The sequence below is a fragment of the Electrophorus electricus genome, chromosome 1, assembly GCF_041902795.1.
Source record: "Electrophorus electricus isolate QZ-2024a chromosome 1, ASM4190279v1, whole genome shotgun sequence".
NCBI classification, from domain to species: Eukaryota; Metazoa; Chordata; class Actinopteri; order Gymnotiformes; family Gymnotidae; genus Electrophorus; species Electrophorus electricus.
Window position 1 is genome coordinate 35,019,359 of NC_137497.1, and position 26,315 is coordinate 35,045,673.

Consider the following 26,315-nt stretch of genomic DNA (forward strand, 5'->3'; position numbering starts at 1 on the left):
CCCACACTGAAAGAAACGCCACTGAAGCTGAACTTTTTTTTGGCTGTTTGGTGATTTCTACAGTCCCAGCCTGGTGTTTTGTAAACGGCCATGGTGGTCAGAGACAGTTCTAGGAAACTTCGATTCATTTACCAGCTATGTGCAGCGGTACCACGATGAAATCGACCATCCCTGATGACTCCTGCAGGAGGCGCCATACCTGATGAATCTTGCTGGTGGCACTCAGTGCCACAGAGCTGCCGAGCTGCCTGTTTTGAGAGGCCGTTAAGCGTCGTTGACTGGGTCGGTCCCGCTCCCTGAGACGTGGGGGAAAGCGCGCCCCCGAGTCCGTCCACGCTGTGGTGTCCTGCCTCTCTCTGCTGTTCTTTTTGAGAGGGCCTTTGAGAGGGCTCCCTGCAGTGGCCCTCCTGCACGGAGCCGTTTAGTAGAAGCGGCGTAGTAATCCGGGCCGTCTGCCTGTGCCCCACGTCACGCCATCGCCCGCGCCGATGTGTGACAGCTTATTTCCCCACCTCCCACCACCACCACCACCAAACACCCACCCCCTCTCCCAACAAATCCACTGCTAGTTAATAACCAAAGGCAATAGCTGGAATTCTGTGTGCACAAGTACAGAGAAGGAGAGAGAAGGAACACACCGAAATGGTGAGAGATTAAAGAGAGGCGATTATGAGGAGGAAATGTGTCAAGAAACACACAGTTCAATCTGACGTTTCAATTATGAGCACATGCAGAGTGGCTTATGGAGCGCTTTAGATAAGCCTGTCGTGTGTGTGTCACAAACACAAGGGAGGAAACTGAGCTAGTTTGTTTATACATCCTGTTTATTAAAGGTTTGCGCTATACCTCTCACTCACACACACGCACAGGCGTGTGTGTGTGCAACCTGAGATGCGCGCGCCTGGTGTGCTCCCATGGCCTGCTGCAGAGGTGTACAGAAAGAGGCCTGTGCATCTGTGGCTATAAAATGGGATTTCCTTTATCACAGGATTCAATCGATCAGTACGCCATCTTTCTGGAGGACTCTCCACAGTCCCCGCGCAAGCAGACTCAACTGAGGCACAGACCATGGGAGATATTCACACGCGCAGGACTGCAAACTTTACCTGCATCTGATGCCACGGATCTCACGCCGTCCTCTCCACCTGCTCGAGTGGGCCACTTCCCTGCCCGAAGCCCCACGCGCAGACCTGCATGCTGCTTAGCCAGAGGGGCTCGGTCAACGGGAGGTCATATGGTCACTCTGGTGACATGTATCTTAATGTTAGCACGGGCCTATTAAATTGCACACACACAAAACACAGACACACACACACACCGAGCCACACACATCAATGCACACACTTTAGCAGAGGTTTATGCCTTATAAAGCGGACAGCTCTTGAGAATGACATGCACCTTAACACAGTCTTTGCTAAGTGTGGCCGTGGCAACAGCTCAGAGCTGAATGCTTCTGCAGGGCTTTGCAAAGTTAAGCACCTTCAAATCACTCTTTAGACTCCTCACTTTAATATGCTCACACGCCCCCATCAGCCATCAGCACCTTTATGTATGCTAAATCTCCCAGTGCATCATGGGAGCTGAGGGCACAATGGTGGGATAGCTGTCATGTAAACCGAGAACGCCTGCTCTAAAAAGCGCTCACACCCACGTGCAATCACACACACACACACGCGCGCGCACGCAGAAATGCGTATGCGCGCACACACACACACACACACACACACACACACACACGCGCACACAAATGCGTATGCGCACGCACGCACGCACACACACACACACGCACATGCGCGTGCTTTCCCAAGCAATATGTGCATTTCCCTAGGTCAGATTACAATAAGGGCAGATGTGAATAATATGGAGAACATTCACTACCATGGAAAACGCTGAAATTAAGCACCATCAGCGATCTACACTTCTCCTGGAGTCCAAACGCAAATCGGGCCAATAGATGTAAATGCTATAAGATCAAAATGTGGTCCAGAACAGAACACATTGCTGATCTCTGGGCAGCTTTTACGAGAGCTTTAAGGAACGGGTTGACCAAGGTAACAAATGCGGCGCGTGTCATTCTGCCTAAGGGAGAAGATGCAGGCTTGCATTTTCTAATCACTTAAAACATGCAGAAAGTGACTACAAGAGTAATGCTCCCAGATACTATTAAAGATGGCATCAAACATTCATCATTTACGCTAATTAACAATTTGAGAGGCTGATGCATCAATTAAATATGTATATTTAATTCTAAAATGCTCTGAATTAAGTATTTGTGGCTTGACAAATGTGTACATGCGTGCAATTGTGTGTACGTGTGGCACAGTTACATCTGTGCCAACTGCCATCCGCGGGTGTGCACGTGATCCTTTATTAATAATACTAATGCATTCTTTAATTGCAGCTGTACCAGCAGCAATTTTGCAAGCGGGCTGAAACGAGCCGTCTAATGCCTTAATAACGCCACTTCTCTGATGAATAATGGCTTGCGTGGAGACGGTGGATAAGGGATGCTCCGGCCCAGCTCCGGGGGAGGCTAATTAAGCGGCCCCTCCACACAGAGCGCGGCCCCTCCGCAGTGGGCAATCAGCGGCACACCGGCCCCATAGGGCCTCTCTGATACACGTGGACCTTTCAATCAGGGCAGATGAGTGCTTTCAATCAAGGAGAGAGCGGCAGAGCGGTAAGCAGACCACAGTGGAGGGGGGTTTTGTGATTGACCGGTGGGCATTGGGAACAGCCCCTTACAGTCACACCCCACCCACAAGGCTCCACCCACTATGCTTACGACACTATGCGTGCATACATCGTTGTGGGAATGGTTTGGTGCGAAGTGCTGGCTGCACATGGTTCATAATGCCACTGACGTGGCCTGAACAAATGATTTCGATACTTTTCACAGCACACCACATGTTGGAGTGTCCTGCTGGTGATACTGGCTGATGTATACTCTATATACTCTATATATCTGGTGCGCCTCGCCATTCCACGGGGATGGTGGGTCTCACCGCTTCCCTCCTGCCTTTTCTCCACACCCTCCATACCTTTTGTCTCCTTTTGTAAACATCACGCAGCTTTTAAAACCCTCTAGCAGCATTTAAAAATGACTACCTTTCCCAGAACACTTCACATTTCAGGTTTAAACTGGGACGCCGGTTGCACGGAACATGAAGGGGAGTCTGTTTAGCGTACACCACCGAAACGTGGGAAACAACTGCACTAAGTAACTGTGTAATGCAGAAGAAAAGCACTACACAAGGTAGTAATAAAAGAAATCCCGCTGACATCTGAATCTAATCAGCGCAGTTTCTCGTTCCAGCAATGTCAGGCAGAGATGCATTCCTCTGAGCCCAAATAGCTGCAGCAGACACCGTCTGAGTTAGGAGACATTGTTGAAATGGAAGGTCATTCTGTAACGAGTCAAGCCACTTTGTCATAACCGTTTAAAACCTGATGATCCCAGTGAGCCATCTTCCCCCGGTGGCCATCGCAAAATGATTAGCAATCACCATGAGGGTGGTGAAACAGCCAGGACCAAGCCTGCAGTAGTTAAAGCTTGCAGCTTATGTTGCGGTGTTGGTGTTATGGTGTTGTTGTTAAAATGCTGGTGTTGAGGTGCTAAAATGAGATTAACAGGTTGAGATTTTGATGTTAAGTTGATTGTGTTAAGGTGATGGTGTTAAGGAGTTGATGTTATGGGGTTGATGTTAAGGTGGTGATGTTAAGGAGTTAATGTTATGGGGCTGATGTTAAGGTGGTGATATTAAGGTGGTGATGTTAAGATGATGGTGTTAAGGTGGTGATGTTAAAGTGATGGTGTTAAGGGGTTGATGTTAAGATGGTGATTTTAACGTGATGGTGCTAAGTATTTGATGTTATGGTGGTGGTGTTAAGGAGTTGATGTTAAGGTGGTGATGTTAAGGTGGTAGTGTTAATGAGTTGATGTTATGGGGTTGGTGTTAAGGTGATGGTGTTAACGTGTTGATGTTAAGGTGGTGGTTTTAAGGCGTTGATGTTATGGGGTTAATGTTAAGGTGGTGATGCTATGGAGTTGATGTTAAGGTGGTGGTGTTAAGGTGTTGATGTTTTGGGGTTAATGTTAAGGTGGTGAAGCTATGGAGTTGATGTTATGGAGTTGGTGTTAAGGTGGTGGTGTTAAGGTGTTGATGTTATGGAGTTAATGTTAAGGTGTTGATGTTATGGGGTAGATGTTAAGGTGGTGGTGTTAAGGTGTTGATGTTATGGAGTTGATGTTAAGGTGGTGGTGTTAAGGTGGGCCAAGCTCAGCTGAGGCCTGCTCTTTTCCGGCCACTGCTTCAGACGATTGATGCTTCTACTACTGTACTGAGAAACACACACTTTTTCACTCCCCCTGCCTGATCACCTCATTCAGAGCCATGGAAGGAGGATAATGAACTCTGCGCGTGTGCGCATGCGCATGTGTGTGTTTAGATGGGTGTGTGTGTGGATGTGGAGCAGGAACAGCAGGGGGACGACGCAGGACGACATGCGGCACAGATGAGGGAGCTCGGTCCTGCTTTGTCCCGTTTCAAACCGCGTACACAAAGCACTGCGCACGCCACGTTCGACCCGGAGAGAGGTTTGATCGATATCTAGGGCGTCACCTTGATATAATTAGCTGAATCATACTGTACAGATGGAATATCAAGGTCCGCAAATCACAAGGGCAACAGCGTGGATGAGCGCAGTGCATTGACACTCATCGCTTACGAATCTGCATTTATTCTGCTCTTCCTCAATATCAAGGCCACGCCGCCCCTCCCCCACTCTAAATGCAGCATTGTTCCTGCTGTTTGTGTTTCTGTAGATCATTTCTTTTCAGGCCGACTGGCGCTAACTAAAGCAGACACGGGCTGACGGAGTGCCGCCTCGAAACGCCAAACAGTAACGCACACGTTCAGGCACCGTGATAATTAAAACAGCCCTCCTGCGATTTACTGAGAAATGGCTTTCATTTTGGCTCAGGCCCCACAGAAGATGGGCAGCCAAGCATCTTTCCAGCAGAGGTAATTCTAAAATAATTTAGCCACACTCAAAATCCACTTATAAGATATATCAAGTAATGGCTTTGTCCTGAGCAGATGAGGCCATTTCAAAGCCAATTTCCTTCGGATTCATCAAGCTTGACCATTTCTGCAGCCACAATAATCCATCGGCGAGTCGGCCATGTCCTGACGGGCTGGTGAGACAGGAGATGGGGGTGGGGGAGCTAATGTCCTGTATAAAACCAGACCGGCAGGAAGCGCGATTGCTTCCTCTCCAGCCACTATTACCCTGCTCCCAGCGCACTAGCCACTGTTCCAAGCCCCGCAGTGCGATGGTCCAGGGTAAAAAAAACGTGTGGAGTAAACTGAAGGATGAGAGACGAGGCTTATTCATACAGATTAAAATAACGAGGTAGTCGTTTGTGCGCCAGGATCGTGCAGCTTGTTTTAGTGTAGTGGAACGATGACAGACAACATTAGAAAATGGAACTTCCTTTTTTCAGCCTGCCAGCGCTGACAAATGGCGTCTTTCAAAACATCACAGGCTGACCTGGAGCCAGGAAAGTGTCATTCAGCCCTGTGAAAGCAAACAAACAGACAGCCGTGGCGAGGCTGTGGAGGTCAGCAGGAGGGCTGTTCTGTTACGGTTTAAGTGTGCCACATAGTGGGGGCGTGAGTTGAGGGGAATCCCCCCCCCGACTCCCACCCCAAATTCCCAACTTTGCTTTGGGATCTTGTAAACAAACAGGTTTCCAAAGCTCCACAGGCAGGACAGCCATTCACACACACTTTCCCGATACAAGATGAAGGGGAGGCTTTTTTCATCATTTCCTTTTGATTGGCTTGATCTCTGCTGACCTAAGATGATTGGAGGGGGTGTATGATGCCGTTTTTTATTTTTTGTTTGTTTGTTTATGAATATTTTGGATTGATTTGGGGGGGGGGTTGTTACACAGGCTCTGAGGTGTGATGAAGCTTGCTGGTGGCTGTGTTCACCGCGTTCGATTCCCGGCCTGTCTGTCTCTGCGCCGGCTGCACCAAGCTTCAGTCTGCTCCGCGGTTCCTCACAGTGGGCGAGCACCCGCCAAGTCACTCAGCGACTCGCTCCACTTACACACTAAGGCCCCCCTGCTGCCTGATCGGAAGGCTTGTGGACACACACACACGTGTGCGCGCACACAACCGCAGGAGGTCAGCCCAGCAAGGAGCCACAAATGAAGGTCCTTCATATCCTCAGCTCTCATCAGGGACACTGTGGCTGTAGGACCACATGAAACAGGGTGTGTGCGTCGGTGACACGTTTGTACCATCCGGAGGGAGAGGAGCGGCTGCCTTTCTCCCGGAAAAAGCAACAGCAGACGCTGATCCCGACAGATGTTATGAATTGGGGCGCCTCTGTGCTCTGTGACCGCTTTAACATTCCGCACTCCACTTTTTTTCTTCTCAGGCTGAAAGAAAGTGAGTGGCGCGGCATAGGTTAACGTTTACGTTTGCAACTCCTGAATTCAAATGATATATGCTGGTCCTCTCCACATAACCTGCCATAGGATGGAAGTGGGATTGGGTAAAAGCAGAATAAACATATAACATGCAAATTGTACTGCCTGTGAGATAAACCAGGCTTCGTGACGATTGCTTTTCTCTGTCGGTCTTTCCTTCCGGTTCGATTCCTGATTGAACTGCTGGTCCTCAAAGGGAAGATTATATTTATGGTGGGACGCTTCATATATTTTATCATAGGTAACACTAACCCATGCCAGTGGCGCGTTATAACCTGTAGTAAAGGCAGCGTAAGACAGCGAGGGCAGTAACTTGTCATCTTCCATAGCCCGAACAGGGCCTGTGGTGCTAATGAAAGCAATTAGATAAAGCTGTAGTTGGGGGAGAGGTAGTGTAATATTAACACCTAATAAAAGAGTGATATAAAATTTTATTACAGTGAAGTCGGGCTAAATTAAAACACCAGTCCCAGGGGTTGTGGTGGTGCGGGGTGCTGTTGGAGGACGCCACCTCTTCTCATCCAGGGAGATTTGTGAAATTAATATAAATGAAGATGGAAACACACAAAAAGGGAGGGAAAGGGGACGTGTAAGAAGGACGACGGTGGAGAGACGTAAGCACGGCTCCTCCCTGCTCGGGATTATGAGGGCGGCCTTCAAAATCGCAGTCTGCCATTCTTAAATCCTTTTTTTTGGCGGGGGGGGGGTGTCCACTTTCCTGAGGGGAGGCAGAGATCGGGGGCATCACCAACCGCAGCAGACCGGCAGCACCTTTAATACGGAGGCCTAATTAAATGCACCCGAGGAAGGACGGGAGAGAAGTGTGTCCCGTTACATGGTTATTAAGGCTCTGCTTGTGGCAGCTGGGCTGTACACCCGCGCGGCAACGCTCCACTTCAGCTGCGCTGTGGTGCAGCACGGTCTGAAATCACGGGCTCCTTTAAATCCTCGCCTCAACAATAATATTACCATCTGCACATCAATGCAAAAATAATGCAAATGTGATGGTCCGGGGCAGGGGTGGGGGTGGGGCGTCATGGGAAATTGGGTTAAAATGTGAATGCATCTTGATAAAAGAGCAAGACTCCAAAAAGCACTTTCATGTGCTTTAATTGGCCAAATTATCCAAATCATTTTATCTAAGCGGAGCTGTATTGCATTGCGTATTGCTGACAATGGTTTTGCTCCTGTTTTGTGTGTGTGTGTGTGTGTGTGTGTGTGTGTATGTGTGTGTCAGGGGAGACTATGGCTGTATGGCTCATAATGGCCTTGTCAGTAGCTGTTGCACTGAGGGACGAGGGTTTTACGATGCCCCTCAGTAATAGTGGACTGAAGGACACTGCAGAGCTCCCACCAGCAGCAAGAGCACTCCACACAGGATCAGGCTAATAATGCATAGATTCAGCCCATAGGCCCCTCTCTCTCTCTCTCTCTCTCTCTCTCTCTCTCTCTCTCTCTCTCTCTCTCTCTCTCCCCACCTCCCTCCCATCGCGTGTTTCCAAAGGATTTTTCAAAGCCTGCCATTCCAGGAAGTGGGTCCAATCAGGGGAGAGAGAGATCAATAATGAGCCAATGGCCACGCTTTATTTGGCAGATGAGGTGGATCATTAAAGACGTGGCGTACTAATTTGACGGCTGACGCGCCGGTGTGCTGTCTCCGGACTAATGATGCCATTACGGCGAGGAGACCGAGCCTGCGCACACACACCTCCTGCTCCAACCCATTCACAGGGCTGAGACTGAATGGAGGGAGGGGGGATTTAAAAGTATCTTTGAACATTCTCCACTAATCAATTAATATAAATACCCAATTCAGTCATTTTGTGTAATGAGGCAATTTACGGGTACGGCATCAGCCGCACGTGTGTCAGGTGAATGTTGATGGTGCTGTGCGAAATGCCCTTTAATGAGCTGACACACGCAAGCACATGGCCTTGGAAACGAGCAGCCGACAATAAAGGGATGACCAGAGGAGCTAAATGGCAGCGGACCGCCATGGCTGCTGCTCCACTGGCCCCTGATCCCTTCAGCGTGCGCTCAAGGTCTGCCTGGAGGGGGTGGGCGCACGTGCATGCTGCCTTCACAGAGTTGTAGAACGAGAGAGAGAGAGAGAGAGAGAGAGAGAGAGAGAGAGAGAGAGAGAGAGAGAGAGAAGAGAGAGAGAGAGAGAGAGAGAAAGAGAGAGAGAGAGAGAGAGAGAGAAAGAGAGAGAGAGAGAGAGAGAGAACAGTACAGAAAGAACTCGGTGGAACCCAGGCCTGCATTGATCCTCAGAAGGATCAGTATCCTTTCCCACTGTGGTCACTGAATGGGACAAAGGTTCAATACTAAAAAATCGGCCGCTCATCCAGATCTCACAAAAGCAATTTGTAATATGGATTTATCCTCGCTGCCTACAAAGCCCGCTGCTGTTTTTACTATTTAAAAGCTTTGATCGGCGGCCGGCATGCTCCATCTTTTTTAGGCCTCTGATGGCGCGATTCATTTGCAATGCGGGTCGCAATTTTGCTTAAAATAAACCCAGTTATGGATCATGTTTGGAATAAATGAGGAATTCATTCGATTGAGCCATTTCGAGGTGCCTCAGGGGCCACTCCTGATCCGGCTGATCTGCCGCGGGGTGACCCGACCAATGTCTGTGTCCCTGCCGGAGCGCGCCCAAGGACGACATAAAGGGTTCGTTCCGACCGGCCGGAGGAAGGTGATGTGGTAAATATATAACGAATGGTGGTGGGAGGCAGTTGATTAGTCTGTTCTCGCTCTGGCGCTTGTGAGGGGACGAGGTGGAGGAGACGGGGGCTGGGGTGGGGTTGGGTGGAGGAGACGGGAAGGTTGGATCAGAGTGGCGTGGAGTAATTAGCGCGGTGCTGGAGGCGTTCCATTGGGAAGCAAACGGCACATGAAAATGATCCTGATCTTTTCCATCAGTCACACGCAGCTCCCAGCCCCCAACACCACCAGCAGCAGCACAGACAGCACAGCTAGCCAGGTTTTACCTCTCCCAAGCACATGGCATACTTAACAACCTCACAGAGAGAGAGAGAGAGAGAGAGAGAGAGAGAGAGAGAGAGAGAGAGAGAGAGAGAGAGACGAGCTTGAATTATTCACAGCACCAAGTGCCTAACCCTTAGAAAATAGGGAGTGCAGGAGAGAAAAAGTTGAGAGGAATTTAAACTATTTCAAAGGAACTTGCAGAAACCTGGATTAATTAAGTCTCAAGGCTTCATGAAGCCCTTACCTGACAACATTTAGCCAATCTGATTCCCACATGTAAGACATTAAAGAAATGTTACAAGTTGAATTTAGGACTCCAAAGTACCTTTCCAAAGTTAGTGCTCCCATATTAGAACAAGCTAATCCCTGTGCTGTGCAAGTCGATGGTGGCTAATCAGAGCCAGGGATGCCCCGAACGTACTGCTGTATTCCACACCGGGAAAGACAGGGGCCAACAGCTCAGTGCACACGCATACATAAACAAACCAGTCATGCTCGTGGGCTTGCAGTGTGTGTGTGTGTGTGTGTGGGTGTGGGAATGGGTGTGAGTGTGTGATTATGATTGGGTACAGAACAAGGCTGACCACTTACCCTTACAGCTGTGAGTGAAGTGTGAGCATAGATCCTCTTGGCTTTTATGGGCAGCCAGAGTGTGATGCACAGTGTGAGAGGCCAGAGGCTATAGGTCTGTGTGTGTGAGTGTGTGTGTGTGTGTGTGTGCGCACGCACTAGAGAGTGTGTAAGTACATATGAGTATTGGTAAGTATGTGTGTATGTGTTTGTGCTTGTGCAAGTGTCTGAGCATATATGAGTACTTGTGAATATATGTATGTGTGTGTGTGTGTGTGTGTGTGTGTGTGTGTGTGTGTGTGTGTGTGTGTGTGTGTGTGTGTGTGTGTGTGTATGTGTGTGCGTGTGGCTCTCTGGCTCTGTGTTTTTTTTACAGCAGCCTCACAGTAGTGTCTCTGCTGCTTTGCAGCATCTTCTAGAGCTTTCCACAGAGATCCCTGAGGAACACTGGCCCGCATCCAAAGCTCTAAAATCCGTCTGTGAACATGCACTCACGCACACACACACAAATTCAACACATTTTAACAACAGTCCACAGTTTGTCTCGCTCAAAGCAAAGCAGCCTAATAGTTGATTTAGTACACACACTAATGCGTGCCTTGGACTGTGAAGGAAAGGCTCTTGCACATCTTTTGCACAAAAACACTCCTTTCGGGCCTTGTCACTGTAGTCCTGATCAATCAAAAATGGCATCTGGTGCAGAAGCTGATTGCTACGCCTGATTTAGTGCGGATTTCGACTGAAGCCCTACAGCTGTCTCCATCTCTGGCATTTCCCCTGGCCTCCCCTGTTCTGACGGTGCACTTACGCTCCAAGTGGAGCTCACTAAATCAGCCGTAATGGTCCTCCGCCCAGGCCCATCGGGACCAGGCCTCGGCTCGGAGGGCGAAAGGGGGCGGCGGTGGGACACAGTGCCTGCCTCTTGGGGTGTGAGCCCCATCTCCCAGGATTGAGCGGCTTGGGTTCTTTTTTTTTTGGTAATCGGCGGCTGTTTGATGCCTCCCGATTGCGGGAGACAATGGGCCCAACGGCAGCGGGAAGCCACATTCCCGGGCCTGCAAGTAGAGCTGCAAAGAGGCAATCGATGGGGTGTCTGTTCCCGCTCGGCCACAATGGCAGCCGGCTGCCGTGGCTAAAGGATCAATACGACAAATTATTACAATTTCCCCCAACCCCTTCACTGGACGTTCCACGGGGCGGCGAAAACACGCGTGCCTCCACTAACCCCCCCCCCCCCCCAATGCTGTAGCACAGTTGAATGGAGCAGGGGTGAGGGGTGGTGTGAGCGTTGGGGGGGGGGGGGGTTTAAATATGCGCGTCGCGGACGGCCATTCGAACACAAATCGGTCGACGAATGCGATTGGGCTGGAAAGGTTGTGACCATTTGAATGAAGGCATCTGAATAATAGCAGCCCCTGGTGCATGAGGAGCTGAAGCAGCGGTAATGGAAAGTTTGGGCTCTATGTCTGTGAGAATGGTATGAAGCAAAGGACAAATAACATCACATGGTGCGTCAAGATGCAGAATGGAAGGATGGAGCCGTGCGCAGGCGGGTCTGGTTAGCATTTCAGCATGCGCCTTTGGTAATGCTAACGGGACAGGGTAAAGAAACGCCTTAGCAGTTTGCATCAGCCAGCGGTGTGTGGGGAAATGGAAGGCTACAGAGGTGTGTGTGTGTGTTGGAGGCGGGGGAGGTTCCCCAAAACAGCTGAAAGATATTTTGCATAATCCTTAGCCTTATAAATAACATTCACAGGGAAAGAGACCATGACATCCAGTTGAGCCACCTGTGGGTGGCTCTGGTAACAACTTCCAAAGAAATACACAGAGACAAAGGGATTAAAGTATATGCTCGATGGTGCCCAAACAAGTGTGATTAAGTCAGGTGATGAATGAAGGTCAATCTAAACACCCCAAAGGGCCCAGCTTTTGACGAGCGTGTCGTGGTTTTGAAACGGAACCATGAGTCAAAGGCAGATCACACACAGATGTTGCGGGAAAGGCCAGGGCACAACGCAGTGGGTGTTTGCCACCTGCCAGGGTGAGGAGCAGGCACATGGGCCGGAGCACGTACGGCAGCCGGCATTAGGCGAGCAGGAGGCAGCTTACTGGGACCAAGGAGTGGACCCTCTATAGCGCACCACTATAGTGTATTAAGGTCAGGTGGAGTTGACGGGTCAGAGGGGGAAGACTGAGTGTGTGTGTGTGAACGAGAAAGCAGGTGGGCAAGATTCTACAGTAGAGGTTCATTGCAAGACTGCAATGAAGAGGGAATAATAGAAGTGGAGCATGTAAGGCGAGCCTTACTGTAGTTGGGTGAACTGCTAGTTTACAATATTACTTTATCTTAGAGGGTGAAAAGTGTTACAGAATCATTCCATAGCTGGCCGAGCTGGTGGTACATTGTGTATGTTCTGTTATGGGGTGACGTGAGGTCATGTGGTGTTTCTGTATATTGCTGTAGCTAAGTGAGTTGGTAGCGTTCGGTGTTACCATGTATTGGTATAGCTGAATGAGTCAATGCCATGCAGACGTACTGTTTCTTACTGTAGCTGGACTAGGGCATGTGCTAGAAGTACATAAGTAAATCTTTATTTGTCTAGCACGTTTCTAGACAATATCTCAGTCCCAGACCATAGACCATTAAACACAACATAATACGTCAAACAAATACTGGAGTTCACGACATGTGCCGACCACCAACATTAAGGAACCACTAAAAGCAAGAGAATAAAAACAGGTCTTAAGATATTCAGAGTCTGATGGTGTTATGGCCATGGGAAGAGCATTTCAAAGGTTGGGTGTATACACCACAAAAGCACAGTCCCCCTAGGGCCAACTAACAGCCCCTGGCTCAAAGACTCAACAGCTGTCACATCTGTATATGGAGAGAGTAGGTCGGAGAAGCTCCCAGGGACCTTGTCCTGCTGTGCTTCATTGCTTAGATCCAAAATGTTGAAATCAATTCTAAAACTCTCTGGGAAGCACAGAAGGCAGGCCGCACTGGAGCGCTGTCCTCCCTCCACTTGGACCTAGTGAGGAGACAGGCTGCTGCAGTTTGTCAAAGCTGAAGATGAGCAATATCTCTGAAAAATGCAGGTTACAGTCATCCCACCGTGAGGATACACAGATGTGCTTTTTTTAGTGTCTTAAAATGGTGGGTGATTTTTAACTTAAGAGATAATAACCAGGAAAACTGGACTGATCAAGATTCTTAACATGCATCAGAAAGTTCAAGCAGGGGTCAAAGATCACAACAAATAAAAAAACTATTTAGAAAGGGGTCAAAGATCACAACTAAAGTAAAACCTTTTTAGAAAAAAGTTTCATGTTCAACTAAAAAGCTACATACATGTTCCTAAAAGTGTATTTAGGCCCAACAATGAGGATTTAAGAAAGTTAACAAAATTGGCTGACATAAAACCAGACAAATCAGACTGACTGACCAGACTAAAACCATACTGACAAATCTACGAAGTCATTTTACAGATGACTTCTGAGCATCAAGAGAATAGAAATTTAAAAATATATATTAAAACACTGTATAAGTGACTCTAATAGTTTTTATACTGTATCTTTCTATAGCTGTATATGTTTGGTCATGCAGTGTTACTGTATATTACTGTAGCTGGATTATCCTTTAAATAAAATATACATATAAATAAATAACACACACATGTGCATGAGAAGAAGGAACTATATATGTCTCATCCTTACCACGCATAATCACACAAAGATCACAAAACACATCGTCACTAGTGCAAGAGAAGTTCCTACAAAAAAACTATTATTCCCCTTTTTTTCCACCTCGTCTGTAAAATCTAAACAGTATCGTCAGTGATACAGTTCAGGACAAATGTAAACACTGTGATGCACATTTAAAAATGAACTGTTTTTGCACCCCCAACCCCCCACCAAATCTACATTTCAACAGCAGATTTACATTTGCCCGTGCTCATCCACTTTTGTGAACAAATCTTTTGTTGTTTACAATAAAATAAAGAACAATCCCAGTCTCCAACAATAGATGGCACTCTTTCCTTTGAGCCAAGACTCAAACATTGAAGAATACGTCCCAAGATTTTTTTCTCACTTTTGTACATCTAATATGAAAAACACCCTTGTCCTGGCCTTACTCAAGTTAATGTACTGAGTCTGCATGCAAAACACCTACTTAAAATCACCATGTTGACATGGCCATGCCAATTTAGATCTGGTCTAAGGTGAGGAACAATTCATCAAATAGCTCTAATAACAACAAATGCCCCAGTCAGGACCAAGTCCCAGGCTACAGATACTACCACAGAGTATCTGTATTGGATATCCACAGGAGTATGTGATCTTAGTAATCAGCAATGCCTTTAGTTGGAGCCTTGCTGTATGTCATGGGCATACAGGGCCGGCTCTAAACTGGCAGTGGGAGGATTAAAGGGGCCCTGCTAAAAAGTGAACACAGTAGTGAACACAATCATCCACGTCCAGCCATGATTAATTTATTGCCTTGCAGGGCCCAAACTGTTTAAACTGGAGCCGCAGGAAATTGAAGAGCCAACTGGAGTCGCTAAATATTTAACGACATACAAACACAAAGCCCAAACACGGCCCACCTTAGCTAGATTACAGAACCTCAAGGTAAAAATGTTAGAAATCTAAATAATCAATAATGGAAGGTAGAGAGCAGGAAAAAAAAAAGACAGAGGTGCTTAAAAATTCATCATGGGCAAAAAAAAAGAAAGAAAATAGAAGGAAAGGAAATGCAGAAAGCCTGAGAAATATGAATAAATAAAAATAACGATCACATCCAAGGCATCAACTCAATATAACCCCGTTAACATGGCCGATCCTCGGAGAGAGTGGTGGAGAGCAATTAATTGTCGATATGGCCCACGCTCCAGCCGCACAGACCCCCACACGCAGGTAGAGGTTAGAGTGCAGGAAGTAATGGAATAATGCCTTTCCACTGCAATGCATGCCTTAAATCTAAAAGCCAGGGGCTTCCTTGGTGAGGGGTGAATGTGTGTGTGTGGGGGGGGAAGGGAGGTGGGGGTATTTAATTCTGACTGGCTTTACAGAGAATAGAGGCAACTTAAAAGTAGCTGTCTGTTGCCTGGTCTTAGTGCTCGGCATCTGTGGGGTTTAGGGGCGGACGGACGTTTCTATAGGAGGCGGATTCTCTATAGGTCTCATTGGTCGTACCACCAATCCAGGCGCGTACCAACAAATGGGGGTTAAGAATCGCATGAAATAAAGTTTACCTTTGCCTTGGGTTCGAGCTTGAGCTGCTTCCAAGCCAGAGGCACTCAGAGCTGCTGCCTTATTTACAATCCCTTTGGCAGACTTACAACTGCCCCAGGCTATAACACTGTGTACCTAATGCTCAAACTGGCAGGTAATCTTATGTCAAACATACTCCTTTGATATGAAGTGATCAATACATTCTTGTAAAGAAGTAATTTCTCTGATGTTTCAACCCAAGATTTTCTTTTATTACAATACATATATAATTTATATTTTTTGTTCATCTTAAAGGTTGTTTAAAAAAAAACAAGAAAAAGAAAGGAAAAATTGGTATTTTTGGATTGAGAGCAATAAAGACAGCACTGAAACTGTGTGTTTAGATGTTTCCGGAGTACAACAATTTTTCGATCAATACTCCATGTAACACAATTATCTGCAGTAATCTCGTTGTATTGGAAAAGAGTTTGCTCTAGCCCACTCCCGGGTCTCGGGCTGCGAAAGCTCACTGATAATTCCATCATCTTTAAAATTTATACCTCTCAGTGAAAGGGATAGGATATCACTACTCACCCAAACAGCATCATTTAGAACCAAAAGAAATGGAAATTTATGGCCTGCAACAGTGCACATCATTATGACGAAAAGCCACCCCTTAATCGGGAAAAACGATAACTATTTTTAAAATTAGACGCAAGGTACTCAGCAAATCTAATTCAACCTTCGAACTCTAAAGATTCAGAGAAAAGTGCTGCGCTGGAGAGTAATCGTCCGTGGACTGGGTGCAGGCTGGGAGCAGGAGCGGGAGCGCCCTACGCTGTGGCCTAGGGCTGCCCTGGAGCATACACCACTTCAGCCGCCCACCCAGCCGCTACCGCTCGCACCGTAAACCCGTCGTCTCTCACCTCTCCCGCGTTGGTGCCATTTGCATTTAAATGTTTCTCTCATTTCTTGTCTTTTTTCTTTTACTGTTGGAAGGATGTGCTAAGGATTCTTCAATTAGAATGCAATGTATCATTTCCTGGAGACTCTCGCCATGGCAACCCCCGCACCGCTGATGCGCACAGCGGCCTCGTAAATCATGTCACTGCTAGCCAATCGGCGGCCAGCTTTTCTGCAGGGACAGGCACGGGCTACTGCATAAAGTTATATTCCAGCATATAATGCATTATTCCTCATCTTATTCTCCCAGAGGGCCGAGCTTAATGGCACAAAATAAACACCTCCAGGAAGTGCGGTGCGGCCCCGAAGCCTACGGATGGAGACTGAGGGCTGAGAAAACGACAGTTCCGAAACACCGTAAATCATGTCATTCAGGTCACTCTGGTGATGACTCAGCAAGAAACATTTCTGGACATACTACACACTTCCGAAAAACAAATGTCTTTTCCAATGTATGTATGTGTGTGTGTGTGTGTGTGTGTGTGTGTGTGTGTGTGTGTGTATATATATATATATATATATATATATATATATATATATATATATATATATGTATGTATATATATGTATATGTGTATGTATATATATATATATATATATATATATATATATATATATATATATATATATATATATACACACACACACACATACATACATTGGAAAAGACATTTGTTATATATATATATATATATATATATATATATATATATATATATATATATATATATATATATATATATATATATATCTCTCTCTCTCTCTCTCAAATAATTGAACCGGGAAACAGAACAGAAACGATGGGGGTGGGGACTAAACATGCAAAAATAACCAGGTGGGCTTTATGTATAACACCATATGCAGAATGCGTAGAACAATAGTGTGGGTGGGGGAGTTGCATGTCATGGCGTGGAAGGAGAGGTCATACAAAGCACGGTGAAGAGCGCCGTCTGCTTAAGCACTCCATTCATCCATGCCAAAGGCTCATGCCATTCTTCTCAAGTGGCTGAAGGGCAAGGCGCTCTCTTAACCTCCCGCTGCTGGAGTCTGCCAGAGTTCCTCTACAGTGCGCTCTCGGCCGAGCTCGATTCACACTGCCTGCCTTCTTACGCTTCAATCAGCCACTTGAACTCTCACGGTATCTGGCACGTCTTCCCTTTTCTCCCAGATTTTTATTTAAAAAAATAATAATTTTGTTTACCCTCATTCAGAGGAGGGAAGAGATTTTCAAATGAAATCCATCACTTATGGCTGGTCAACACTCATTCCAATCAAACTGCACCGGTATCTTTGCGTTTTACATTTTACATTTTAAATGCCCCTGGAAATCAATATGCCACGCAGCTGTCGAGCAGCCTTTAAAGTTCCTGGGGGGGGGGGTGTTGGATCTGCGGGAATCTCATCAACTGAAACTGTTGCCTTGACGCCTGGGAACGAAGACGCGGGAGAGCGGATAAAAGGGCGGAGTGCCGTCTATAGCGACCTGGCGGCGAGGTTGGCGGGGTGTTCCGAAGGAGCTTGAGCCAGGGCCAGGCTAGGAGGACGCGCGGGGCTGTTGAGCGGGGAAGGGAGGGGGGTTAGGGGGTTTGTGTGAGGGGAGCCGGAGGGTAACGAGGAGGTGAGTATGGCAGGTGAGGGGCGAATCACCGGCAGCGCGTCAGCCAGCCTGCGCCGCATGCTTCAGAATCAGATCATAACCAGCACGCCATGGACGAAGGGGAGGGGTTCTACGGGGGAGAGATAACTCCCGATAATTAAAGCGCTCGGGCTGGAGGGCCGTCTGCAGGGAGTGGGGAGGGGGCGGGAGAGCTTACGCGTGGTGCGTGCGTGTGTAGGAGGGTGATCTCTGGCTGTCGCCACTGAGGATGCCCACGTTAATTCTTAATGAGACATTCCAGGGTGCGTAACAACACGGCCCCGCGCCACACAACAAAGGCCTCCCGGACTGCAAACGAGGAGTTCTCCACAGACAGCCCAGCCAGGCATCATTACCGCGCACACAAGCGCACGCACACCTTCCAATACATACACACATGCATGTGCGTGAGTGCACACACAAATGCGCACACACATGCACAGGCATCATTAAGGTGAGACTCCCGTGCGCATGCGCCGAGTTTGTGCAGCCAAGCAGTACCATGTCAGCTTCGGCTAAGCCAGACACACAAGCAGCCGCTCTGATACAGGGCCAGACACACGGTGGGGCGAAACAGAAAAGGATGCACATCCCACAAACACAACTGACACACACTTAAATAACCTTCACCGGTACTGACAATGCAACCTCGCTAACCGTAAAAATATCCCATCTAATTGAACTTACTCGCTAAAGCCCATCTGACTCCCTAGTACTGGTCTGAAGGACTTATGCTGGTCAAACCAGTCAACCCAAATGAATCAAGAATGTGCCAGTGGGCTAAGAGACACATACCTCCGTATCCATAACATTATTTGTGTGTGCAGTGCTGCAACAGCTGGTGTGATGCAGGTAAATGAAAGCGATGTTCTCACCTTACAGGGTGTCCAGGTCTTGTCGTGACAGGAGGAGCCAGATGTATCAGACATACATCCTCACACTGTCGTTACAACCCTGCAGACATGATGCCCCAGGATATTATACTATGTAGGTGCTATAAATGTTACATTTACGGTACATGTAAAACATCCAAAATGACAGCAATTTGTTGTGATTTCTCAGATGGTAACATATGAATGAAGAGTAATGGCATTAGTGAGGGATGGATGCTATTACTGAGAGCCAACAGGGTTGGTGTGTGCATGTGTGTGTGACCTGATATGTGTCTAAGTGAGTGTTAGACCTGTCAAAATTGGCCAAAATTATGTTTGATTATTTGTTCAAAAACACCACATGACCAATTCAAATACATTTTTTCCACATTATTTCCATAAAACCACAAACCAATAAACTAATAGACATACCTATACAAGATGTTAGCTATGTTTATTTCAACCTTGACCATGTCTTTTAACGAAACAAAACAGGAAATAAATCATTGGGGACCTGCAGTGCATGAAGCTTGTGTCTCTGATATCTATTTAGCTAGCACAGCAACCTACAATTTTGTATTTTTGCTTAACTTCATTTAAGGCACACAATTTCTAGAAATGTCACAAGGATTTTTTTGTGTGTGGATAATTTACACTAAAGTGCTATTAGAAATGGAAAGGAAGGCTACTTAGCTAAATTATTGACGCTAGAACTCCCAAAGTTCAGCTAGCTAGCATTAACTGGTGATAGATTATAGATGGAACTGTCTTTGTTCTCTGAATGTAATCGAAACGTATCTACCTGAAATATATTTTCTTTTCTGTTTTCAGAACCTGAGAAAATAAATCAAAGAGATTAACATCAGTTTGTCCTATGAAAATCTCATTATACAAGTGCAGGAAAGTGACCCATAACGTGTTTAATATAATTATTAAAACTGTTAACCATACTCCTCATTTGCCTGTGTATTTCTGAGATGTTCCCTCAGGTTATTAGTGCTGGAATGGAAGGATAACGAAAGCTTCCATAGCTTGCATACGTTATCTTGAATATCTCATATCTCGAATTTTGCCGAGTATTAACCGAGACTGTGTGGAGTGCATTTTGTTACCAAATTGTTGAATTATTCCCCTGCCACCAATACACACACACACACACACACACACACACACACACACACACACACACACACACACAAAGTCAAATGTCTGAGGTTTATAACAATTTGACGATATAATAGAATTCAGAATATTCGTTGACATTAGTAGTGTGTGGTGTTTGTGCTGATGTGTTTGGCATGAGGTGTGCCAGACACAAGACACTTTACCAGCCCTATAAAAGAGCCAGACATACCCACCAGCCCCTTAAAGATCCATGAATACCATAAGCCCCGTAAAGGGCAAGGCATGGACAACAGCCCATAAAGAGCGCGATGTGGTCATCCCCCACTGGACGGCCTAAATTCCTTACTCACTCCAAGTGTGGCAGGGTTGAGCATTTACTATGATAAATACTGTACATTATGTATTTTAATATAACCCAATTTGTTAGAAAGATAAGATGACAGAATACATGTATGCTACCTGATTTTCCAAAAAATGGTGTTAAAAAAATGTAAATGAGAACGTACACGCATAACAACGGTCTTAACAGAATATGATATAATTTGCAAATTGATATAATCATGGTGAGTGGGAGAGTGGGGTCTAGCCAATACAGATGGTAAATTTGCTATGTAAGCACACACACACACACACACACACACACACACACACACACACACACACACACACACACACACACACACACACACACACACACACATATATATATATATATATATATATATATATATATCAGACCCTGACCTCTAAAGCTAAAGCTTTATGGAGATATTTATGTGCTCTCGCAATTCTCAAACTCCTACTGTAAAACTAATGGGTCAGTATGCAAACACATCTAAAAAAAAAAAAACCTCCAGTTGAGCACCGATGAGCATTTAGAGGTTATAAACTATCGGAGGACCATCAAGGAACGAACACTGACATTTGGACGGATGAGAGCCATCTGCTGTGGCCTCTATTGCCAAAGTGCAGAAGGACATTGGTCAAAGGTGCAGAGTATAAGTAGCAATACTCCACTACTGGACCTGAGTACCATGTTTGAGTACTGACACTTGCTTATTTACACTTTGTAGACTTAATAAAATGTACTCCACTACAGTGACAGATCCTACTTTTGACTAACAATTAGTTACCCTGGTGAGTTTGTGTATGTATATTTCACATTTTGCTGAATCGAGGTGGAAACCACCAATTATTAGTATCAAGTTTACTTGATAATTATATAAAAGTTAAGTGCAATTCTTTGCACATTATTGTGCTTCCTCCTCCTCTCCCTCCTGCAGGACCTGCAAGCAATGACCTCAGATGACCTAATTAGGCCCACCATATGCTACGCATCCAAGCCATTTGAATGGAGGGTCTTCGTTATTTTATTTTTTTTAATTATTATTCATTGCCTAGGTGGCTGGGGCGTATATTCCTTTCCACTAAAGGAGGTCACTCAGTCCAAATGGGCCGCACTGGTTTGCTCTGTGTTGTGTAGTTGGTATACATATGCGCACCATTCCATTTTGAGAGCTTGCTAATACTGTCTCTATGTTTAGTTTGAGACAGGCTGAGACCACAGGTTTGAACTACACGCTGCAGCGATAGCAAATGGTGGTTGTTTACAACTACTGGTTAGAGCCGTAAGTTCTCCTACCATGTTTAGCAATAGCGTTCTTCATAGAATGTGCAGCCTGCATCAACAGCTATCACTATGGAATTTGTGTCTGTCCGTTATTGTTTAATTGTCTTAATTATACTCATGGAAGCAACCATCTTGCCCCTCACAGAGCACCTATGTCCAAATTCCAACTCGCATTACATGCATGAAGCATGTTAACTGAAGCGTACTAATGTGGCCCCATTATTCAAAATGCTGGGTGCAAGCCAACTGCCACTGATGTGGTCTGAACATAACACACACACACACACACACACACACACACACACACACACACACACACACACACATACAGTCTTGCCACCAGGGGCGTGTTCTCGTCCTGGAACACATATATCACTCCCGACATCGCAGTGGTGAGCAGAAGGCTATCATTTCACCTGAGGTACCCATGTTCAGCTGGCACAGCTCCACGCCTCCATTCACAGCCGGCCCGCCAATCATTCACTCCCCTCATTTGAATATTCAGCGTCCTTTCATGCTGTAATTGGAGTCAATTGCACTGACTCGGCACGTCTTGGTAGAAATTAATCCTGACCCTAATTTGTTTCTGTCAGGCAATCAAAGCACGAGTGAATAATGGGGAGCGTTATTACGGATCCTGCCGGCTTTAGAGGAGCCGTCCGTGTGTTTAAGCAAAGCCTTTAATTATTTGTGAGGTGCAACAGGCCTAGGCGGCTCCTCTAGGGGGTGGGCGCGAGCACTCGCTAACGCTGCTCCAAGGGGTGAGTTATGAAAGACACGACGGTGTGGGTGGAACCTAAACGGAGGGCGGGCACTGGCGCTCGAGCAGGCGGGGCTATGTTGGGTTTTCCTCCTATGTCTATGACTCAGCCTGAAATGCTGACTCATCTCTGCTCTTAGCAAATAATGCTCAACTTCTTTGAACTAAACTAGGCAAAAAAAGGGTTGAGAAAAAGAAAAAAAAAACATCTCAAATATGTTACACTCTGTGACAAGCAAATTTAGCCCAAAACATTAGTAAACACTGAAGTAAACCTTCAAAAATCTGGTCAAGTCCTTTAGTAGTTTAGTACTTTAGTATTAGTACTCGTTTCTGAATGCTTTACAGTTCTAAGCTGATCTTACTGTAAGCCAGCCATCCTGGCCTGTGCAAGAAACTCTTCCTCTACTTGTCGCTTAGTGCTCCAGCCAGCTCAGGTGCTCTCTGTGCTACTGATTAGCTGAGACCATGTCATGGCTCAGGGTCTGGTGGATACACTTGAGCCTCTGGGCCTCCTGGGCCCTCTGGTGCAGCTCCTCCACAAGGCCCAGGGCCTCAGGACGGAGCTGCTCCACTACTCCCTCTCTCAGCCTGCCAGCAGCGTCATGACATTGCTGCCTGAGAGCTGTCAGCTCCTGTTAGGAATGAATAATAAATTAGACATCAGAATAAACAATAAATTAGACAGCAGAATAAATCACAAATTAGACAGCGGAACCCTGTGAATTAACTTCCAATAACTGAAACTCTGGGTAGTTAATATCGCTATATTGGAGTTGCATGATATTCTGCTGTGTGTACGCTGCAATTCCAATACGGCAACATTGTCTAATACAAGCTTGCTGAAGACATTATCTTAAAATACTTGTTTTCTGGTGCTTCTTGAACAACCAAAACGATGCCTTTAAAAAACAAACTAGGACTGCAAGAACTGCAGAGAAAACACATACAAACACGCAGAAACACACACAAAGTGACCGTGCCACTGTTGTGTGGGTTTTGCTCTTTTAAGCAGCGCTACAGTGAAGCCAGCATGGAGGGCCGTGGTGTACGTGGGCTGCTGCAGAGAAGCCAAGAACAGCAAGAGAGGAACAGCACAGGTAGAGCAGAGGGCCCTCCTGACAGAGACCACAGACATACGGATTTAAGTACTTCAGTACTTCACGCTGTTACTTCAACACTAAACAATTGTATTTGAACATTTACACACACACACACACACACACACACACACACACACACACACACACACACACACACACACACACACACACACACACACACACACACACACACACACACACACACACACACACATACACACGCACTCTTACAATTATGATGTGAGCCTAATAAAAAGCCAGAAGGGTGAAGGTGATGTGAAGGGCATTGGGTTATTAGTACTGGTAGCACTAAACACTCAAGTGAAGATGTGAAGGGTGTAGCACACAGCATCCAGGCTGGGAGGCATCTGGACCGGGATGAACGCAGGCCGGGAGGTGTCCGGGCTGGGAAGCGTGCAGCCTGGGAGTCCCTCTGATCCACATCCCCCACCAGCAGCAAGAGAATCAAACTCATTACCCAGCGTAATAATAATAAAACACTGTCATACTTCAAATCGGTAACTCTTTTATAACACACAAATAAAATTTGATTTGATTAAAATTACATTCCGCCAGTCTGTCCTTGTAGGCAGCAGTTAGGTTTGTACAAATTAAATTTCTCTGCAATAAAAAAAAATGATTCATTTGTTGCCAGACATGGTAAATATCTTCAAAAAGATGCAAACCCAAAGTGACATCAGTGCTGTTTCATTCATTATTCATAGCGTTCCTTCTTCCTTTTCTATTCTTTTTCTTTTTTTCTTAACCCCAGGACAACTCATACAAAAACAACTGCACTGGCTAACTGAAATTAATGAATCCTGATACACACAACAAATTGCACAGCCATCAAATGGTGTGAGCAATGCTGGGGGACGTTAGTATATTCCAAACAGCCTGTAAGCAAACAGGCCTTTTCCCCCTTTAAATGTTTAATAGTAATACCAAATGTTATACACATCAGAAAGAAAAAACTTACAAAAGACTTCCCTCTATATTACATCTGGCCAAAAACAGGATGGACGTTAATGCGCCTTCCTCCACGGTCTGCATTCAGGCCTGCAGCTGCTGCGTGTTGGAGCTGGCAGCCCTGAGCCCACGTGCTGCTCTGCTGCAGCTCCTCTCACTGCTGTTTGGAACATCTCACCATTGTGGTCCTTGAACTGCACTTATAAAACACACCTAAAAGACAGGTGTACTTCATAAAATGGCAAGTGAGTGGAGGCACAAGGTAGGTGTTTGATGTAGGTGGTGTGTGTGTGTGTATATATATAGAAATTTGAATTCCAACAGGTTCATCTTCCCCAGCTCCAGAAGCTCTTAGCGTCTGTGCAGATGATGAAAAGACTTTCAAATGTCCTGTTTTTTTAAAAGACCTTTGTGCACTGCCCTGACTTTTTTTTCTGCATCAATATATATATCGTCTGAAAATATCATCTGAAAACAGATTTATTCAGAGAAGCTGGGTACACAAATGGACACAATTAAAGCATATTTGAGTCAAACACAAAAATGGACACAATTAAAGCATATTTGAGTCAAACACAATCATGGCGATTAAACATCCAACAGTCTAATAATTTCATTTTGACAATTTTACATTACAGCCAATTTCAGTGGAGGCCCTGTTTTCATGACCTCAGAGGCTGGGTTCATTACAGCATTGCCGCTCAACTGTTTTCATGACTATAAAAGTGGCTTTGTTCTTCCTTGCCTTTGATAAATGGTTTAAAAAGTCCACGATGACTTTGATATACTACTATTCTGCCTATAACAGAGAACCTGCTATCAAAATGTTATGCTCATATTATTATTATTTTTTTAAATGTTGTGCTTATTAACCGAGTGGAGCGACCAGCAAACCTTGGAACTGCTTGTTATGTCACATTTGCCTTGATTTCTCTCTCCTGCTGTTTGTGTCCATCATGTGGCATGACCCGACGTGTGGGTTTCACCGCATGTCCACCTGCCACTCTGACGGCCAGTGACCTGCACACAGTACAAAACATGCCGGTCTTGGAGAGTGGCCAGAGCGCTTCTCCTTTGCCAGGGTCATCTCTCAGACCCAAAGCGCTTAGCCACAGCATTGTAAACACAGCTTCCAGGTGCCTCTGTTCTGAACAAACAACACAACCCCTGTTTCTAACAAGCAGCTTAAAAGGACCCAGCTGCACAGGCTGGACAACAACAACAAAAAAAAAAACAACAAAGTTTTTAAAGTTTAAGCTTTTTAACAATAAAGCTTTTTAAAGTGGAGTTGAAAAGTGTCACAAAGTCTACTGGCAGTTTGAAAACACCTGCGTCATACCAGCAGGTGACCAGTGAGAATAAAATATGCTTCTTCTTTTTTTTAAACATGTTCCAAAAACAGCATGGCTAAATAAACCTTTACTACCGATTACTAACTCAGTGCTGGTGGGAGGGAGGAGCTTGTTTTACCATGTCCTGGGTGACATTCTCGGCCGAGTCAATGGGTGCAAGGTGCCAAGGGTGTCTCAGAGCTGTGGGAACTGCTCCAGTCACATCTGGCTAGCTCCACCTACATCCGCCCCAAAACTCCGCCCATCGCGCCAGCTGGGCGCAGTGGGCAAATGGGATTTGGGTTCAGCGTCACAGGCACTGAAGTACAGTTGGTGAAGGGGATTGTGGTTGAGTTTATGTGTGCTTTTGATATGATATCAGTGAAGTCTGTAATAGCACAGGACTGGATCTATTGGCAGCTGAATGAAAGTTTGAATGTTGAGATACACTGTTGAGAGGTACTATGAGACTGAGTGTGTGTTTGTGTGTGTGTGTGTGTGTGTGTGTGTGTGTGTGTGTGTGTGTGTGTGTGTGTGTGAACATATATACAGCTAGTCCAGAAGTGTCAAATCCCAGTGGTATCATACCATAGAACTACTTAGTTTAGTGGTTTTAGCGGTCTGAGTAACTGTCTGGTAAGCTAAA

General features: G+C 46.0%; 2 long non-coding RNA genes across 22 annotated transcripts in view; both read right to left on the reverse strand.

Annotated features, from left to right (window-relative positions):
• LOC145658684 (uncharacterized) overlaps positions 1-501 on the reverse strand; it is a 23,855-nt gene extending 23,354 nt beyond the window's left edge. For all 7 annotated transcript variants that reach the window (XR_014124409.1, XR_014124406.1, XR_014124405.1 and 4 more), the window contains exon 1: positions 1-501. This exon is cut by the window's left edge and continues 1,207 nt beyond it. This is a non-coding gene — a long non-coding RNA (uncharacterized LOC145658684).
• Positions 502-555: 54 nt separating this feature from the next.
• The window catches only part of LOC113573878 (uncharacterized), a 38,919-nt gene continuing 13,159 nt past the window's right edge, over positions 556-26,315 (reverse strand). For 8 of the 15 annotated variants that reach the window (XR_014124422.1, XR_014124421.1, XR_004776082.2 and 5 more), the window contains 5 exons: positions 25,233-25,358; positions 22,632-24,551; positions 19,554-19,585; positions 18,755-18,833; positions 5,685-6,451 (listed from right to left, as the gene is read on the reverse strand). This is a non-coding gene — a long non-coding RNA (uncharacterized LOC113573878). Of the gene's footprint in view, positions 1,276-5,684; positions 6,452-10,340; positions 16,574-18,754; positions 18,834-19,553; positions 19,586-22,631; positions 24,552-25,232; positions 25,359-26,315 lie in introns of those variants that run through there. The other 7 variants (XR_014124417.1, XR_014124419.1, XR_014124418.1 and 4 more) reach the window with 7 other exon arrangements.